The following is a 20,343-nucleotide window of genomic DNA, read 5'->3' as shown; positions in this document are numbered from 1 at the left end:
TATGACCTAGCAATTACTATGTCCCAGTCTTGGCATTACTCTTATTGTAAAAGAAAGCATGGACAAGCAGCAATTTGGGGACCATAAAAAACTGGAAATAACATAATCATATAGTAAAAAGTGATATCACATATTATAATGTCTATATTCCATATATTAAAAATAATGACATGAATCTGTATATAATGGCAGGAGAAGATCGCCAAAATGCATTATTGATTGAAAACGCAAGTTGCAGAACCATATATAGAATATTATGCTATTTATGTTGATTTTAAAAAAGTACAGTATAAATCCTGAATATTGCACAGCAAAAGGACTGTAAGTACATTGATGAATTTCCTGTTATTAGTATCTCTGGAAGAGGGAATTATATTGTGAGATGGGAGGATAGTCAGTGGAGATTTTGGTTTTAATTGCAATGCTTTTGTTTTTATAATAAGGATGTATTAGTATATTACTTGCATAATTAAATTTTAATTGTCTTTTAGGTTTTCTTCTCCACCCTCATATATTTGCATGCACATACCTACGCAAATAACAAAGTCCACCTAATAAAGGGGATTTGTGACTGGCATTTTTCTAAGCACTTTGTCATGTGTCATACATTGTATCAAGCAAACTTATCATTAACCTTATGATGTTAATAATATTTTTCCCACTTCACACATGATGAAACCAGGCCTCAGAGGAACTGGGTACATTGCCCAAATTCACCAAGCCCATAAGGGTCACAATCAAAATTTGAATTCAGATATCTGGCTCGGAGTCCACAATCTTAACCAAAATAGGATTTTACAAATTCCCTTGTAGACGTGTGCATATCCACATGCAAGTGTGCACACACACATCCCTGCCATCCAGCCTCTTCTCCCCCTGACACTTGAGTACACAGGTCACTGGTATGTTCGCTCCATAACTTTCCACCATTGACAGAAACGTGTTTGCTCAAGGGATGAGTTGAGGTGAAAACCTGACAACATTAGTTGTTTTGCCAAAATCTGAGCAGATATTTTATTTTGTATTTTGTTTTCCTGGCTACACCTCTCCTTTTAAAGGTTTGCGAGGTGGCGTTAATATCTATTCCTTTCCTGACTACTCCATTTACTAGTTACATTGCAATTAGTGAATTCTACTTGATCTTTCCCCAATCCATTAATATTTTTTGCCTTCACTTAAAAAAAAATAAAGAAAGAAACACTTGTTTTCCAAATGGCTTTGGGATGGTAGTAGGCTTTGCTGATGGCTAGAGGAATCTCCTCATGGCAGTATCTTGGTTGAGTAATTGGTCCTCGTCTGTATGATCAAGAAGGTGAATGTTCCTGGTAAACCCAGAGGGGATCAGCCCATCAGAGGTAAGCTTCTGCTATCTAAATTGAGATGAGATTCAGGCTTAACCTCAAATGCCAACGTATTTGCTCTTCTAGTCTCTCCCTTCTCCTCCTTATTATCATGACACTTTAAAGGTCAAATTACTGATAAGAAATTTGCTTGCTGAGAACATAGCAAGTTAAATGGCTCAAGAGAGGGGGTTGTACATTTTTCTTTAAATCTAAAAAAACACCATGAAGAATCCCAACCTCTCAATAAAAATTGCCCCTGTGTCAATTGGATTTTACCTGCATTCAGTTTTAACATCTCTCTCCTCTGTATAGTGCCGACACTGTCCTCCTGGGAATTATGACTTCCTTAGACACACAATACTAAAGTCAAGTTGGAACTTGGATTCTTTTTCTTGTAGAAGTGGGAGGCATTTTGTCTCTTCCCTTCATGCATTAATTCAATTAGAAAAACATTCACTGTTTCTCACTATCAGCCTACAGATTCTGTACCTTCTCAGTCCTGTGAGAGCCTTATCACTCTGAGATAAATGGTTCTCTTTGTTGTACCAAGGGGGTTCCTAAAGCATGGTAATGGGGAGGAGACACCTAGAGATCAAAGCAACTAACATAATCAATTCCAATCCAAGCCCCAAACCAAGTCTTTCCACCAGCTATTCCTTTCATATCTAAATGTTGTCCTCTTCCTCTGCAGCAGGATAAAAAATCAATTTCTAAGGGTAAAGGCAGTAAACAAAATTTCAGGAATATATAGTATATGTGAGTTTGAGTACATAAAGTTAAAAGATTCCTGAATATCTAAAAATGTTTGCATTAAAAAATCAATATCAAATTAGTAAAAAGAAATTGCAAAGGTACATGAGCTGTGTAATAGTCAAATGTTAATATGCTTAATATATTAAAAGTGTATATAAAGGGATAAGGACAACACTAGCCAGATGGATATATAAGCAAAATTCAGATACAAAAATTATGTATAAATTACTAATGAATATTTGAAAAAAACACACTGAAAATTTTAAAATGCAATGAAGAGAGCTATAATTCATATCAAGTTAACAACTATGTTTAAACAGTCACAATCCAATGCTGATGAAATTGGGCACATTAACAGCAATTACATTTATTACTGCTATGATTGCAAACTGATACAGTGTAACAGTAGATTATTTGGCATTAGGTATCAGAAGCTTTTAAAATAGTCATCCTCTTGACCCAAATATTGGAAATCTATCATTAAAAGGGTCTTCTGAGCAGGTTTTATATAAGCAAAATGTTCATTAAATATTTTTCATACTTTCATATAATTTGAAATAACCTAACTATCCAACACTAGAGAAAAGGTTAAGCAAATTAAGCAATATCTACCCAGTAGAATACTATGCCACCATTAAAAAATTAGATTTTCAAGAGTTTTAAATTACATGGGGGAAAATATCTTACTCTAATATAAGTGGAATAAAGTTAACAGAAAATTGAATGTACAATATGGCCTCAACAATGACAGAAAATATACTTAAGACCAAAGACTAAAAGGAAATACACCAAAATGATGTAGTTATTGTCTCTGGGTAGTGAGATCATAGATTATCTCCTTCTTCCTCTTCTTTTTTAAATTATATATAAACCACAATTTCTTCTTCAATGACAACATATTTCTATAATGAGAAAAAATGATCTAATGAAAGTATCTTTTAAATACAAGGTTATGTGCCCTGAAAACACTCCTAGGTTCCCTAGGAGTCATTTGTCTAACGTAAGTAAATTTGTCTAAATCTCTCTAGAACACACATTCATATGCTTTACCCCAGGAGCAAGGAGTTCCCAAAATCTATTCCCTACTCTGTAAAATAAAACTGCCTTTAATTTTTTTCTGAATTTGTTTCAGACTTCAAGTAGAGTTCTTTATTACTTCTGTTCAACAGCACAAACTACAAACATAATCTGTTTGGCAAACCATTTTTATTCAAAAGACAATAATGCCTTGTTTCTAAATCCTTCCAGAGAACCTAGTGGAAGAAAATGCCTAACATCGGGGAATAGTAGGAGCAGCCTAAATTGACCACAGAATTGTATTTGGCCACTGTCCTCAAAAAATTCAAGTGGATTCAGTAATCCTGAATATGCCTATTTATACCAAGCATCCTACTATAATAGGTCATGAGGATTAAAATGAGGTGAGTTTAAAGGTGAGCATGACATGGAGCCATAACAATTAATCTTAGGTTCCTCCTCCCTTAAAAATGGCCAATAAAACAAAAGAAATGCTGTATCAATAATTTCAGAATAACATAGAATAATTGTAGATATTTCTATAAGATTTGCACCAGATCCACTAGAACAAATCTACCAGTAGCTAAACACTGTAGAGTCCCTAAAAACAGACAAGGAGAAGATGTGACAAAGATGCTCTTTAGGGGAATAAAGTCATCCTAAAAACTGAAGATATTTTTTGTTCTGCCAATCAAGGAATCACTGTTCTTTCCTCAGCAAGAAGGAGAGTGAAAAGAGGACTGAATTGGAGGGCCCAAATTTGCATTTTAATCATAACTCTTCATAGCTAATTATGAGAGCTGAGCATTCTCTGGATCTCAGTTTGCCACACATAAAATGATGGGTGGACTGAAAGATTTCTAAGTTTTCCAGTTCTGACATTGCATGGGTCTATAAGGAGCTCCATCTTGGTTGACCCCTGGGGGCACCTGGAGACTTTGGTTTTAGGGAACTAACAAGTCTCAGTGCCGAATGAGGATATAGTTCCTCAGTGTAGACTTTTAGAAACTATGCAAGCACTTGGGTCTTTAAAAAAAATTACTTGGTCCCTGGGCTGTCTCTTATAACTTTAATATTTACACTATGACAAAGTGAAAGTGCTTATTAGTGTTTGAGAAAAAGTAATACCATTCTCTTTATTCATTCCAATGGGCTTATTTTACACGAGCAAGAAAGCACTGGAGAGATAGACACCCATGGGATATTTGCCTAGCCTAAGTGAGTCTCAGATGGAAATAAATATGAAAAGTGTTAGCATGGGACCTGTGAGAAACTGATTCTTACATCTGGCCTCCAAAGGGTCAAGCTGCAAATAAGTGACCTTTGACATGCCCCTTCTCTACTTCAGCCTGGAGCTGCCCACAGTTCCCAGTGGTGTCCAGTCAACTCATTCTCCTGATGCAGGATCATCAGAGAGAATCAGGAGTAATGGCAGCTGCGGACAAGGGGCTGCCAAATAATAGTGGAACAAAGATATCTTCCAAGTTTCCATTTCCTCCGAATAACTCAAACACCTCAAGAGTCCAGGTCCCCCTAAAGATTGCATTTTCTTAGCTGCATTCTCTCTAGTTGTGATGAGTGTCTCAAAAAGGAATACCTCTCCTTCTGAGTTTATGACAGTTTATGACCTACCACTTCATTTCCAGCAGTGTGTCCCAGTTCCTCTTGCAATCCACACAGGACACTTTTTCTTTCAGCAGCCTGGTGTGAGCTCTTGCCTCTCAGGATTAGCTATGATCTTACTGCTGGGGCGGAAGCACACGTAGCCACAGGGCCCGAAAGAACTACTGTCACTGAAAAGAGTACCTTCCTGTATTTGAGGGCTCTTCCTCTCTGCTGGTACACCCAGGGAAAATCCCGGCAGAGTCCACCCACAGTCTTTGAGGATTAATTCTGTAAGAACTTTTTACGCTGAAGGGAATCCTCCTCCAGGGGATGATTCTGCTCTGTGCTTCTGAGCTCTGATGGCAATCACATCAACATCTCCAGGGCCTGTGGCAGAAGAGGAACACCACCCACTGGAAACCAGGGGCAAGTTGCTCCTCTGTAGTTCTGGGAAATGGCCAGAGGCACAGCTCTGCTGTTCCAATTTGCAGTTTTCTCTAACATCAAAAACAAAATGTGATTTGCATTTGAAATTTTACAGAATTCCTCATTTTAGGTCAAGAGTGGCCTTACCCGTAGGTTAGTGACTTATGGGGTAGGATTTAAAACACACACACACACACACATACACACACATAAATATTATCCATAAAAAGAATTAGATTCCCACCAACCTGCTGTGGCATTCATCAGTGACCCTTTGAAGGTCAGCCATTGAAGGTGCAGGTTAAAATGCAAGTTTGTTTCTTGGAGAGGTAGCAATAGAGCTATTATCAACTGTTAATGCTCCAGTATTGCTGGAATGTCAGAGTAAGAAGTTTGGGTTAAAAATTAACATATCATTAAGTGAAGACTGGCTTTATATATTACATATTTAATTTATAAAAATGGTAACATTAAAAGGTGATAACCAAAATGTAAATAGAATCAAGATCACTTTGGATAAATTAATGCATGACACATCCTTGATATGTTATTAATGGAAATGAGTTTGGGGGATATAATTTAGCCTTTGAGATTAGTGTCAACAGAGAACGGTATCTCCTCTGGTGCCCATGGCAGAAGCAGAACATTAGTACAATCCACCATAGATCAGGTTCACTTTGTAATTCAGTGTAAGTGGTTTATATGATAAAGAGGGCAGGAAGACCTGGTTTTGACTCTGTCTCTACTACTTAGAAGATGCATGAAGCTGCTCAAGTCACTTAAGCAAGGTGAGCCTCAGGTTCTTCATCTACAAAAGTGGGATGTAGAAAAGAACACTAAATGTAAAATTCCTGTTCAGTAGTTGTCTATTAAAGAATCTCTCCTTCCTGACTCTATTCACATCCATCAGGGAGAGGAGTAGGCTGATGGTGCCAGCTAAGGACCTTGGCACTCCTAGACCTATTCCTGAACAATTAATAGCTCTGAATTTGGGACAGGAATGTTACTGTCATGGTTAACTCCTTCCTCATTTGTCTGCTGGTGCTTGTTCACAATGTCAAAGATATGGCAACTTCATGGGGAGGAAGGGTTAACATTTTGGTGTTTTTGCACTAGCCTGTATGTCTGTCTACTTTCCATATGGGAACCACCTTGTTGATTCAGACTGGAAGTTTCAAGAGGGAAGTTTCTTTCCATTTAATGCACTGGGGATGGTGCTCAACAGAGAACCACACCTAAATAGGGGCTAAATAATATGTCAATATCATGGTTACAAAAGAAAAACGTCCCTCTCTCACCGAATCACTAAATCCTATATTCTATAAAAACAAAATTGAACTGCAAACTTTACCTCCATGAAAAGAGGATTTAGGCACACTGACCAACTGATTAAATTCTGCTTGTCATCCAGAGTGATCCTGGAGGCCTTCAGAGCCTGGAGGAAACCTCTCTGTGACTCTAGTCACATCTTTTTATACAGGGAAAATCAAATTAGGCTGAATACCTACAGTGGCTTCCCAAAGTAAACAGATTGCAGAAGGGCAGCCTGCTGCCTTAGGATTGCAGGGGATGAGGAAGCGGTGGACCACCTGGAAGCGACCTCTACCTTCTCGGCACCTGGAGTAGATTTCCAGAAGATCACATAGTTTAACCCTTTTCTTTTATAGACAAGGAAATTGAGGCCCAGAAAGGTTCACAGTCTTGCCCAAGACCTAAGATTAGAAGGCAGAGTTGGGATTGAAAATTGCTTATGCCAGACTCAGACTCAAAGCAGATGACCACATTTTCAAATTCAGTGAAAACTGGAAAACCCATATGGGCCTACCCAGCCTGGAAAATCCCCATGTATTACCAATACATAGTAAACCAATCAAAGATTGACAAGTTTACTTGAGCCTCTCTCACATACAAAAATCCAACCCTAATAGAACACTCATCGCCCATCAGACTGTCTTAACACATCTCCTTTTTCTCTCTTTTCGAACCCTTTGAGCCTGTGCCAGAAGTGACAGTGCCTGCCACCCTCTCTGCAGTCAGTTCTGACCAGTTATCTGGGGTTTACATCTGTCCTCTGGCCACTCGTCTGCTGCACTTACTGCATCTGCTTGTTTCACCCTGGCCCCAGCTTTACCTGAGGGGTGCTTGGCCTGTGCCTTGAGTTCCAGGGCCTATGTTTACTTCAAAAATATTAATGTCAATTCCTTCAACTTGTTCCAAAGCCAACAGAGCCTCTCATCAGCAAGCAAGCCCTGCCACTTGTCATGTAGCTAAGGCTGAGGAGCCTGTGGGTCCCAGCCAACTTTATCACCTCCCTCTTCTGAGGGGTGGAAGTCTCCAGCATCTCAGGGTCCCCTGAGAGTGCGGGGATTCCCACATCGGAGATTCCTGTGTCCGCAAGTACCTGCTTCAGAGAAGCCCATGAGAAACTGGCCCAGAGCAAACAGGGCCCGCCCTCCCATTGTGGGAAAGCGAAGGGCAGAAGGGGTCTGGCTGGAGGTCACTCCTGCCACTGGTCTTCCTCACTTGGGCCCAGCCTGTCAGAGGATAAAGCGCAGTGGTGGGTCGGGGTATCTGGCTCTCCCCCACCCACCTCCTCAGGGGTTCAGTAGTCCCTGGGAACAAGATTCAGCAAAGGAATTTCTGGGATGCTGGTCGGTTCTGGCCCTAAGGACACTGGGAGTGACAGCAGGCTCCTGAGGATGTGACAGTGACTGGGCTGTTCCCTTCACATGACCCTACCAGGGCAAGCCCTGGCCAAATCCCAGCACCTGCTGAAAGTTGAAGCTGACCACTGGAGTGATTAGATTCATGACACGTGGTGAATCTGTCGGGAGTGGGGCTGCTGGGAAAGGACACAGCTAAGGAATCTCCTCCCTCCCAGCATTGCTTGACTCTTTCACAAAGACAGTGGTAGGTAAAGGAGAAAGGAGAATTGGCCTACTCCTTCCGTTTGGCTGTATATGGTTATAGAAATTGTCAGAACTTTACATCTAGATTCAAGTTCTATCTCTAGCACAAGTAGCTCTAAAAGTTTGGGACGTTACTTAACCTCCTGGGTCCTCTTTGTTCGTGAAATGGGAATGTAATACATACCTTGGTTGGCTGTGAAAGTTATATGAGTCAGTGTTGTGGGGAAGTTGAAGGCACGCAGTAGATGCGCAAGGAAAATTAAATTCCGTTCCCCAGTTCCTGGCTTGCAAGTTGGGGGTTAAACTCATTTAAACTCAGAGAAGATGTGATGGGAGATCAAGGGAGAAGTGGGAAGCTCATGGGCTGTGGTTCCCCCTGATCCACATTAGAATCCAAGTGACAACACCCTCACAATCCCATGAAACTGAGCAGAATTTCTCTTCTTTCTTATGACATTTCCAGAAATGAAGAGAGGGAAGGAAGACACGGAGTCTCTGATTTTGGCTTCACTTTGGTTCCAAGACCCGGAGCGGATAGTGTATGGAGGGTTGCCTGCTTGTCTAGGCAATGTGAATAAGACCAAGGTAACCCAGCCCAACTGTAGGACACAGCTAAGCCAACAAGCAGCTGGATCTTGTGTTGCAGCATTCACAGAAATGTATAAATCATCTGATACCAATTGCTCCCTGGCAGCCTCTGTCTCCAGAATATAAATGCCCAACAACAGGACTGGCAAAGAAACCAAGCCCTGGGCAATGCCTGCTATGGATCCTTATTTCTTGTGGTTTGCTAAGAAAAAAGTAGGCCCAGGGGAGAGGAGAGGGAAAACCAGGAGGGTCTAAAGTTCTTCTGACTGAAAGAAAAGACTACATAAGAGAGAAAGAAAGGAATGAGTTAAGTAATAGAAGGTTGTGAGTTTATTTATAATTCAACTAAACAAATTAGCTTCCTGCACAAACATTCTGAGGATTAAGTGAACAATATAATACTTTTTTGAGCTCTTTCTGATCAAATGCTTTGCTGTTAAAGGTTATATTCCTGGGGAGCTGATACTGAAGCTTCTTGTTCCTTGTCAGTAAACACAAGGAGAGGCCAACCCTCTGTAAATTTAAGTCACGTAAAACCTTTCCCCAAACTGTCTGGTCTCTTAGCCCCTTTTCACTGAACTCTCTGGTTATGGAATGTAAGTAGCTTTATCACAGCAACACAGACTTTTGAAAATTTGACATAATAGAATTTCTTCCTCACAAGGCATATCAAACACCATTGCAAACTAGTGGGATGTTTGCTTTTAACCAAGACTAAAGCTGACCGTCTTTTATTTGTTTGTTTGTATTTAGATTACAAACTGACCATCATCTCTCTGACCATCATCCCTGCTGACTAGAAGTGCCAGGAACCTTCACTCACCCTCACCTCCAGAGGTAAGGGTGTGAACGGATTGTGAAACAACAGCAGAACATTGGGGGCAGCAGAGAGAAAGTGGGAGGACCCCATGGGCAGATAATCGAAAAGCAGCAAAGAATCAACAGGAAACTAACACAAGTGCCTGAAGATGGAGACAACAATTTTTAGTGATTTTGGCTTGTCTCTGTTCTATGAAGCTCCAACTCAGTGGCAACCTGATGTGAAAATTTACAAGATATTTCTGGATTTATCTCTGTAACTCCAGGTCTGGCACGGTATAGGTTTCTTGAATGCATAAATGAATGAACATGTCAATCAATGAATGAACAGTAATATTAAGGAGGGGGAGAAAACTATTACAGGTCAATGAATGGGGTCCTGGAAGATTCCCCTTGTCTCCCATTGTCTTCGGACTCAGGGAGACAACAGCTGGAGCAGAGTCCCTAGACTTCGGGGACTTAGGAGATCACACATCTTAAAGAGCATTTCACCATCCACAGTAATTTCTTAGGCAGTTTGAATTATAATATTTACTTCCATGATACACTCTCCAGCTGTTGTAACTGCTAGTGACCCTTCTCTGAACCCTACTTCGTATATTAGACATTTTTTATACATGGAGAATTAATACAGCCTTGACTGCTATGCTTCTTTTTTACTTTCCTCTCTAGTAAAAAGATCCTCAAGGGTCCAGACCATCATACTCTTGTCTTTTGTGTTTGCTTCACTGCATATCCTAGAGCTGAATACATATGGAAGAATGAATCAATCAATAAAATTAATGAACACATGCCGAGGTTTAAAGAGAAGAATATCAACCGCTTGGTTTGATGACAAAAAGCAACATCACTCTGGGTCTAGCTCCCAGCCCAGAGGTGCGGGCTCCATCCTCTCGTGTGAGGAGCCCACGGTGATGCACAGGCACCTGCACCCCGTGCCTAAACCCTGCAGCTGGCACGGGCCCTGTCTGCTCTTCATTCGCCGTTCTCACGAGTTGTAATGACAAGTTCAGCCCTCCGTGTCACACTGTGTTTTCCATCCTGGGGAGTGTTTCACAGTTATCCCAAGCCCCACGCGGACGAATCAGGGCCGAAAACACACTCCGACGCCAGCACAGACCACGGAGCAAGGGGCAGGCAAGATCAGCCTCAGAAAAGTGAATCCTGAATTGCCATGGAAGTGGGCTTCCTCTTACAAGGGCTTTGTGTGGAGATGCGCAGGTGAGCTGTTGGAAAAGACCCGTGGAATTCCCTTCCTCTGGGTGCCTTTTCCGTCCCAACCTCTGGGGATTCCTCGAGAATCGGGGAGGTTTCAGCACGCAGTGTGGGACTCTGTCTGCCCCAAGGTCGGAGGATTCACCTTGGCTTTTGGAAAGAACTGCCCAGTGTACCAGGTTTGTATTAGTTACTTTTAGAGTCGAGAATGCGGGCAGATTTATAAGAAAGTCGACAGAGCATGTCTTTCCACGGGGAAGAAAGCTCCCAAGCCCCAGAAGGCAATCTCACCGTGGTCCGGGTGGATGTCACGGGATGGAAACCAATCCTCAGTTGCCACGAGGAATCTGAGGAGATCCAGGATCAGGGTTTTTATGTAACTGTCTTACTCCTGTTTCACAAGGGCCGAAACTTCAGCCCCGTTATGAAATCAACAAACGCAGAAAAGAGACAAGTGGCCACTAGATGGCAGCAGATGGTAAGAAACGTGAGTTGCAGGCGGGCGGGGCAGAGTTAGGCTGGAAGCCCCTCCATTTTGCTTTACGTCTTTAATGAGATATGTGAAGAAAATTAGTCCCTTACATGCCAGACACAGATGCCACAGCATATGGAGACATGCCGCACAGCAATATTTCTCTGGTTATTAAACAGGCGGCACCTAACCAGTCATTCACTGCATCATCATGCAGAGTTATCCTTTGGGTCTCTGGATACTGTTGTTGACAAGGTAATAACAGAAGAAAGCAGTTGAGAAGACTAATGTCGAGACCTGGGCCTCTGGGCTCGTGGGACTTCGCCACGCCAGGGGACGGGGCGCATTGCCAGAAAATGAAGAGCAGCCCACTGGGGCCAGTTTTCCCTGGCCTGGGGACACTGTGTGGCTCCTGCTGCCAGGCTCAGTCCCAGCAGGAGTCTGCTGCTCTCTAGTCCCCTCCGGCAGTCCTTGGGGGCTCATTTATTCAGAAGCCCTATTACCACGAGACAATTCTATGGTCTGACCTTTCCCCACAAACCCCAAATGGGAAAGGGAGCTCTGGGCATTTTAAAGAGCAAACCACATTGCTTCTCCGGCAAAACTGAAGAGAGATAGCATAACTAGAGTGCATTCAGATGCGCATAGATAGGGAAACACGGTTTTCATGCTGCCCCAAACAAAAGGAGGGAGTCCAGTCCTGCTGACTGCGGAAACAACCTCACTCGGAAGACACTTTTTCCTGGGAGAGCGTTCCCAGGTCCAGAGCAGGCAGGGATTGCTCTACTTTATGACTACTTTCTACCCACTTCCCCAGTCCTCACACTTTTCTCCAGCTCCACCACTCAGTCTGACTATTCCTTTATTTAATTATTCCACACTCCGAAACCCAGGGGCTTCATAAGGCCTTTGTGGTAGCCGAGGAACAGAGAACAAATTATGCAGTCCAGGCAAACAATCCCTGTCTCAGGCCCAACAATAAACTGTTCTCTTATTAACCTGAAAGCCCAGAACTCCCAGGACTTCTCAGAGTCACTCCTGAAGCCCTTTAACAGTCCTGAAATGAAGGTAAATAATACAGCCATTTTTCATACAGAGAAACTGAGGTGCAAAACTGAGATCAGCTGCAGCTCTCCTGGTCCCCATTGCTTTCTCATAGATTCAACCCTCTGAAGCATCCTCCAGTGAAAATGTAGTAGCAAGATTCACCCTGCCAGGATTTCTCTCCCCTTCTTAGATAATTACTTCCTGTGCTAGAAATCCTCCCTTGTCTGTGTGACTTAGACAACTCGCTTAACTTCTCTGTGCCTCACTTATCATCTGTAATTTGAGGGACTAGAACCGGTTGATGACTAAGGCCCATTCCAGCTCTGCAGTCTTGTGGCTAATTTCCCAGTCCTCTGCCAGCCCTCAAAGAGAGTCGTATGGGACACTTTTTCCAACAATAGCCAAACTCAACAGGAGCAAGCAGAATTTCCTTCTGCAATTGAGAAGCAATGGGGTGGTGGTTGGAGTCTTGTTGATGTCTTTTGTCCTTGGGGCGAGGCAAAAAGGGAGGCTTCAGATGTTATTGGCACTAACATCAGGACCTGGAGGTGGCCACACTCTTGTGGAAGGACCATGCAGAGCTGTCCCTGTGGGCAATGTACTTGCATAGCCAAGACTGGGGGATGTTTTAATAACTACTTCTCAATAAGAAGACCTATTTTATTCTGCACAGGGGTGTGGAGCCAATCCAGGTCTCCCAGGAGAAATCTACTCTCACCCATAATGGGGGATTGGTTCAGCTCAGCTGCTCTCACAAAGGGCTGAATACAGCATGCAGCAGTACAGGCAGCTCCCCACAGCTCCATGTGAAAATGACTCACAGCAGTTATGAATATCAAACCTCCTTTGATGTGTTCCCAGACATGAAGAACAGCCACGGTGGGAGGAGGTGGACTCTGGTTGCTAGCTCTGTGGGGTGGTGCGCAGAGGGCCTGGACACATCTGGTACCATCCTGAAGCTCCAGGAGAAATTCAGGCTGGGTAATTACTTAGGACTTCCTAGGATAACAGAGCTTCCTTTCATGTATCTCTCTCCCTCCCTCTCACTCTCTTTCTGTCTCCAGCTACAAGGGAATTAGATTCTCCAAGAAATTACAACCTGTTTTTGTACCTTCACCTTTCCCAAGGGATAACAATTCACATCCCTGAATAAAAGTTGTTTTATTGAGCACAAAATGAATGCACCCCCTCGCTCAGCATCTGTGCCAATTGCCTTAAAGCCATAGACCTGGCCTCCGTCAGCCAAGTGAAAGGTGAAAGGATTTTCCTCTGTCGTGGCCATTTCCAGACTCTCAGCCTTTCAAGTAGCCACGTGGTACCTTGTCCTCCTAATAGGCTCTCAGTGATGATCGAATACAAAGGCTCCAATTCTCTCTTCTGTTGGCAAGACCGGGTTGATCACAGTCATCCACAGCAGAAGACAGTGGTGCTGACAGTCAAATGAGCATCAGGGCACACAGCAGAAGGGGAGAGTCAGCCACTGTCCCTTCATGCCCATTTCAACAGAAAGCTTATTTATATGCAAGGGGTGTTCCCCTTCCAGACAGGGTTCAAGAGCACATTGGTCCCTGGCAACTTAAGCAAAGTATTCACGGTTATAGAAGGGAGTGGCAAAGGACATGTAGGAAGAGAATCAGTTCCACCCCATGCCTGCACATTTCATTTTCTGAAATGAAGCTGATTTTATTTTGCAGTTTAGTTGGCCTTTGACTGAAAAGCTCTCATATACCCGCAGAGGTCTGCACATACCCACACATGGAAATAACATAAACAGCTACTCTTTACTGAGCAATGACCACGTGTCAGGCACAATGCCTCGGGCTTCACATGCATCATCTCTAATCCTCATTGACATTCTTGGTGTAGGAGGGCAGCTATTGTTATTCCTGTTTTACAGATGAGGAGCCTAAGGTCAGAAAGGCTAGGAAACTTTCTTAAGATTGAACAACTATGATAGAAGAGCTAAAATTCTAGATGGTTGGATTCCAAAGCATCATCTCTTAACCACTGTACTATGGGGCAATATGCTTATTAGCAAGTGCTTACTCTGTTGGAGGCACTGGAGTTATGAAGTAGTGCAGGAAAGACACAGTTATTAACTTCACAAAGCTTCATTTTTACCACACACTCATGCACATAGAGCTACACACACACGCCAGAGTTACTGTAACTGTGGTGTCTTCCAAGAGCCCTGTCACTAAGGTATCTGGTGTCCATCCTTCCTCGGTATACTACCTTCGGTCCCCCTGCACTTGAACCACAGTTTGAATTGTGTGTAGGGTAAAGACTGAGGTCTTCTACAGAAAGGCTTAAGCTGCTTGAACTTTACAGACAATTATGTGAGCAATTCAACCTTTTATACATTATGCTGTAGTTACCCAGCTCCTGAGCTAGTCATCGGGTATTTTGTTTTGTTTTTTAACGTGGTCAGGAAGTTTCTCTGACTCATTTCTCTATCTTTTCAGAGGAACAGGGTAGGAGAGAAACAGGGGCAGGGACAGAGATTATTTCAAGCTTAATGAAGGTTCTGGAAGTCAAGTCATGGATCAACTAGAAGAAATAAAGCAGTGGAAGATTTGGGGTGGGGCTGAAGCTCATTGCTTCCATGACACCATAAGATAAGTGGTGATCTAGGTGATCTAGGTGTACAAAGGTGAAACAAAACGAAAGACGCGAACATTGTCCTAGTTGCAGATTTTGCCAAGAGCAGATTGGCTGCGAAGGCTACTTCAGCCTTGACTCATATAGATCCATGATCTAGGAGACAAGACAGCGTCCTACTGTGCTGGACATCTTCCAGTGACATTGACCCAACTGGGGGAACTCCTTGAGGTTAAGAAAAACCTCCCTCCAAGGCTGAGTTAATGAACTACCTAGATGTAAGACAGGAGACTGAAACCATTTATGTCCCAGGAAAAATGCTGACTTACCTTCTTATGACCTAGACCTCTTTGCAAATCTAATGAGAAAAGTTTGTTATGTACAGATATTTGCCTCAAATTTTATTTCAGGAGATTTGTGCTCTTTCCTGGACTGCCCCTGAACCTGGAGGTAATAATTCTAGATCAGAGTCTCCCTAGAACCTTGAAAAGGGTGGATTGAGAAGACTGGATATCCAGCATTAGGTAACCGGTCCTCCACTGCCACCACCATGCTTTCTAATCCCAGGGGAGCCTGGTCATCTTGCCAGACAATTGCTATTTCTCCTGACAAAATCCGAGTTAGTAAACTGACAGGGTCTTTGTTTCTGTTTCTCTCTATGCCTATCTCTCATATGCCTATGCCTGTCATTAATGAATCTTAATCATCACTTTTATATCTCAACTCTGGCTCCCAGTTTCTGTTTTCCCACCCTTCCTCTAGGAGAGCCATCCCGGAACCCCCTCTTTAATCCACAGACAGCCATCTCAGGACTTTATGCTAAGAATTCATTGTTCCCCACTTTCCTGCATTTGAACACTGGAGGGCAATGCTGGACCGGCCAAAGCACTCTAGGTGCTCCGCTCCATCTTTGTCTCAACCTTGCCTGTCATTTCAGGATGCAGCCTCTGGTTGGAAGCCAAAACCAAGGACCAGTAGAGCACCCATAGGCTAGCAGAACAGTTAGGTCTATTACAGCAGCTCCCCCACACGGGATCATAGGAATAAAAGGTAGCTCATAGAAAAGCACATCTGGTTTCATGGGTGACACAATTCCCTGGGAAGGAAACTGAGAGGGATGCTTCCCTAACTGTGTCATTAACCAGAAACAATCTGTCTCTCTGACCAGGGGATGCAGATTCCTACCTGTCTTCACTCACTCAGATGTAAGCCCCTGGAGGGTAATGTGTAAGGTCTGCATTCCTGTAGCAAGCACAGTGCTTGGCAACAAATCTTTGCCGGATGAATAAATGGATGAATGCATGCATGGATACATATGTATAAAGTGGAACCGGTCATTTTCAGATTTGTTGTTGTTTTCTAGCTCTTATGATACCTAATGTTTAAATCATTAATCAGTTGCTGAGCATTCTTAGCCTTAAAGTCAGCTAAGGATGGTCAGGTGGTTAATTAAACCAGTGGTTGTCATTGTACAATTGTTATTTCAAACACCAATTCAAGAGTTTCAAGTCTCTTATTTTTAGGAAGTCCTTCATTATGTCATCCATGTGTCCTCAGACCTCACTAGCCTGTGGATTACAAAATGCAGACAATATTTCATTAATATTCAATTCACAAGAACCTGCAGGCTCATCATGCGGAATATTGAGCATCTGTGATGTCCCCAAGTGATCTGTGGGGATTTCATATGCCACAGTGGGTCCCCATGGGGCTTGATAGTTCCACAGAGCCAGAGCTCTCCTTCAGGCCACTTTTCATCGTCTTGTGAGACTTTTCTCCAGGCTGCTCTCCACTCTACCTTCACCACAATGAATTCCATGTCAGGTGGACACAGTCCCCTCTCTTAATCATTCAAAGCACTGCTAAATGTTTGAGGAAGGAAGAAGAGCACATTTTGAGACCCCAAAACCCAACTTGAGACTCTTTCTACCTCCAAGCAGGCTTATACATAGCAAAGACCAGCTCAAGGCACCCAGTAAAAATCTGCAGGCATCTCCGTATCTCCAAGTGTAGAGAGCAGAGGAGATCTTTTCTTCTCAGAAAAGATCTAGTTTTTTCCTGCCATGGGATGATTGATGGTGAAAAAAACATTCCTCCAGGGAAGCTCTCTACCTGCCCCTCCACCTTCTCAGATGGGGCCCGACCTTCATGACCCCGACAAAGCAAACCTGGTACTCAGCTGTCTTACTAGATCTTATAATACTATGTGTGTGACATCAACAACTCTAACTAAATTCACACTTGGGAAAAATATGCTCCTCATTCTAACTAAAAAATACCATTTAATTTTTCTAACAGAACACTTACTATTTTGATGCACAACACCTGTTTTCAGTTTTATGATGACTTCATAATCTCCAATACAATGAGTGAATATTTATTTGAAATGAGAATAACCTCATTCTCAACCTTACTTTAGTTTTCTCAACAAAAGAAGAGTGCTCAAAGTTCATCTAGGATCTTTACCTACAGAAATTCATTGCTGTCAGCAATCTTCAAGGAGCCGCTCTGCCAAAGGAAAAAGAAAGAAAGAAAAAAGGAAATCCGGCTTTTATAAGTTATCCCTATTATTAAAATTTCTAACAAATATCTCCCTACAGTTCAAACCTAGGTCCCCAGAGTACATGGTCCTCATCCTTCTCATAAAAATACTGTTTAAAAAAAGATGTCCTTTGACACCTTTTCTGACAGCAAACAGAGATTGAAAAAAAATCATTCTAAAATAACATTTTTCTATCACTGTCCAATGGGAGGTGAGTTGATCATAGGTTAAGTATGTTCTATTAGTATATCTTGCTCAGGATGACTTTGGTGTGAGTAAGGCATGGGTTTCTAGGGTAAAATCTCTGTTCTATACCTGCAAAAAACAATGTACAGAAATTTCCATAAGAGAGGAGATTGACAGTCAATACATAAGACTCCATAGGCAGGAAATCTCCAGGGTCAGCTCCCTGCATTCAAATACAGACCTACCATCAGGGCTCTGATTTCCAGGTCAAAGGCTTGGTGAGTGGATAATGCCTAAGGCCTGATGCCAGGCCTGATGTCCAGCTTTAACACTGATGACAGGCCACAGACCCTCCTGCCTTGGGATTCCGAAAAACCCAGAATCTTTCCGAGTTCCTACTGACACTCACTTTGGCCAGGGCAAGAAGTGTCTGAGACTGCTTCCCTTGAAACCATAGTCCTTTCTTATCATTCCAAAACCAAACAGCCCTGGTTATGCTGCTGTGGCAGAGCAGGTAATCTCGGTGAGTCCTTCCAAACTGCACATACTGGGTTATCCCTGGGGAAATGATCACATTATGCTACTTTGTTGAACACTAAGGACTGCAATAAGGACTGTGAATCCCAAATATTACTAGTGTGGGAGCCAGATCTTTCAGGTCATTCACCAGAAATTATCCAACCAGAAAATTTTCTTTCAGGTTCTGTTCAAAGTCCAGCAGTTTGCATACGGGATTCAGATGAGACTTCTAAGAATCACCTGCATCTTGGATAGAGCACCCTGGCAGCCTCTTGAAAAATCAATTCCCTAAGAAATCTATCTTTTAGAAATGGACCTTCCCAAAGCCAGTGAGAGAATGGGAGGAGCATGTGTTTTCCAAAGGGAGACATATATAGACTTTCATGTCATTAATTTCTGAAGTCAGACCATGATAAATGTTGGTCAGAGTACAATGCACAGCTGCCCAAAGGAGGGGAAATTAGCTTGGTTCAGGAGGACTAGGAAAGGCTCCCTGTGGAAGTTTTAGTTAAAGCTACTTAAAGGATGAATGATTTTGACAAATGAGGGATTGGAGAAGGACATGGTGGGCAGAGGAAGTGCAGCTTGAGCAATGTCAAGGAGGGATATAGAACTGTGCTTGGGGAACAGTGATCACTAGGTGAGAGTCAAGTCTGTCTGAGTTGGGGCAGTGGAGTGGTTGGAGGGGTGGGTTGTGGTTTGACTGAGAAAGCTTTTGTGAATCACACTAAGGAACTAGATTCCGTTATATGGGAAATGGGCAGAAATCGGAGGTACATAAGAGGAAGGGTGCTTCGAAGAGTGCTTGGAAAGATTACTGTGGGTGGGAAGATCGGTTCCGAGACCGGAAACAATGAGATCAGATGTAAAATTAATACGAGACTGAGGTAGACATTGAGAAGGATCAGAAGGACTTGGAAAGAGAAAACAGATTCAAGAAACACCTCAAAAATAGATAAATGATAGTGAGAATGAAAGAAAAGGGAGAGATTGTCTCTTCCCGACATCCTGGCTATGTGCTGGAAGATTCCCTAGTCCCAGGCCCCAGGGTCTTACCATTAGAAATTAATCCTTACTCATTTGTCCATTAAGGCTTAAGGTGTCAGTCCTTCCAGGAATGTTTTTATGTTTCTACTCCATAAGATTGATCCTTAATTCCAAAGGATTAATTTCCAGTGGCAGAATGCCAGGTACCAATAGAGGAGATTTGGGAGCAGTGGTCTTCTCAGGCCCCTCAAAAATCATTACATAGTTGACTGCCCACTCCTCTTATTTATAAAGCTGTTTGTGTGAATAAGCTCCCAACTACTTTGTCTGTGCCCATTTGATCACTGACTGAATACAAAATAAAAGCCAAACATCTATATTCTTTTTCTTCTCTGAATTATCTTTTCCCCTCTCTTCAGATATGGAACAAGGAAACCCAGATCCAGGGAAAATATTCTACATCCTTGATCTCCCTATCCAGTTGGCACCCCAGCCCAGTAAAATGGCTTTGGGTACAACATTCCGCCAACAGCAGAAACAGCCTTTCCTGGGAGTCTTGAATAGGCCTGTCCAGGGCCACCGTGCAGCACACACACATCTTCCCAACCAACTCCACTGTCACAAACACCATCCACACTGTTGTGGGCAAGCCTCTGGCCACCAATGCCACCCCACCTCCTCTGATGTGGGCACATCCTATAGCCATGCCACCAGCACTCCTCGTGCACATGTCTACAGTGTATCTGTGCAGTCACAGTTGCCACCAACTCAATTCTGTGTAACCCTAAGTCCAGGCATCTTGGGGTGAGTATCTTCTTATTCCTTTGTCCATTGTCCTGCTCTCCCTTTAAAATTGTTCATGAGAGTATTTTGCAGAAAGATATGTGATCTTGAAAGAGAGAGAAGGAAAGAGATGAGGTAGGAGAGTGGCAGGGGTGGGGGTAGAGACTTTGAGAAAAGCAGGAAAAGAGAAAGGATCCTTGACATCTATCAGTCCCAACTCCCAAAATAAGATTGGCCCTAAAGATAGCTTATTATTTATCCCAAATTAAAATTTTGTGGCTCTGCAATCATTGTGTACACAATGAAAAGAAAACCATCACACAAAAGATGTAGTTATCCTCACAGTGGGAACAATAGCAGCCAAGCTGATTCTGTTCCAAGAATAGAATGATAACAGTGCTAAGTCAGGAACTCCAAAACTTTGTCAACAAATAGAATAATTTCTTGATGGGAAAATGGCTATAAAAGAAGGTGGGCAGAAAAGCAACCTTCTGACTCGAACTGGGCATGGGTTGCCAGGGAAAATTCCAG

This window comes from Chlorocebus sabaeus, chromosome 29, assembly GCF_047675955.1.
Source record: "Chlorocebus sabaeus isolate Y175 chromosome 29, mChlSab1.0.hap1, whole genome shotgun sequence".
NCBI classification, from domain to species: Eukaryota; Metazoa; Chordata; class Mammalia; order Primates; family Cercopithecidae; genus Chlorocebus; species Chlorocebus sabaeus.
Note: the sequence above shows the minus strand (reverse complement) of the source record.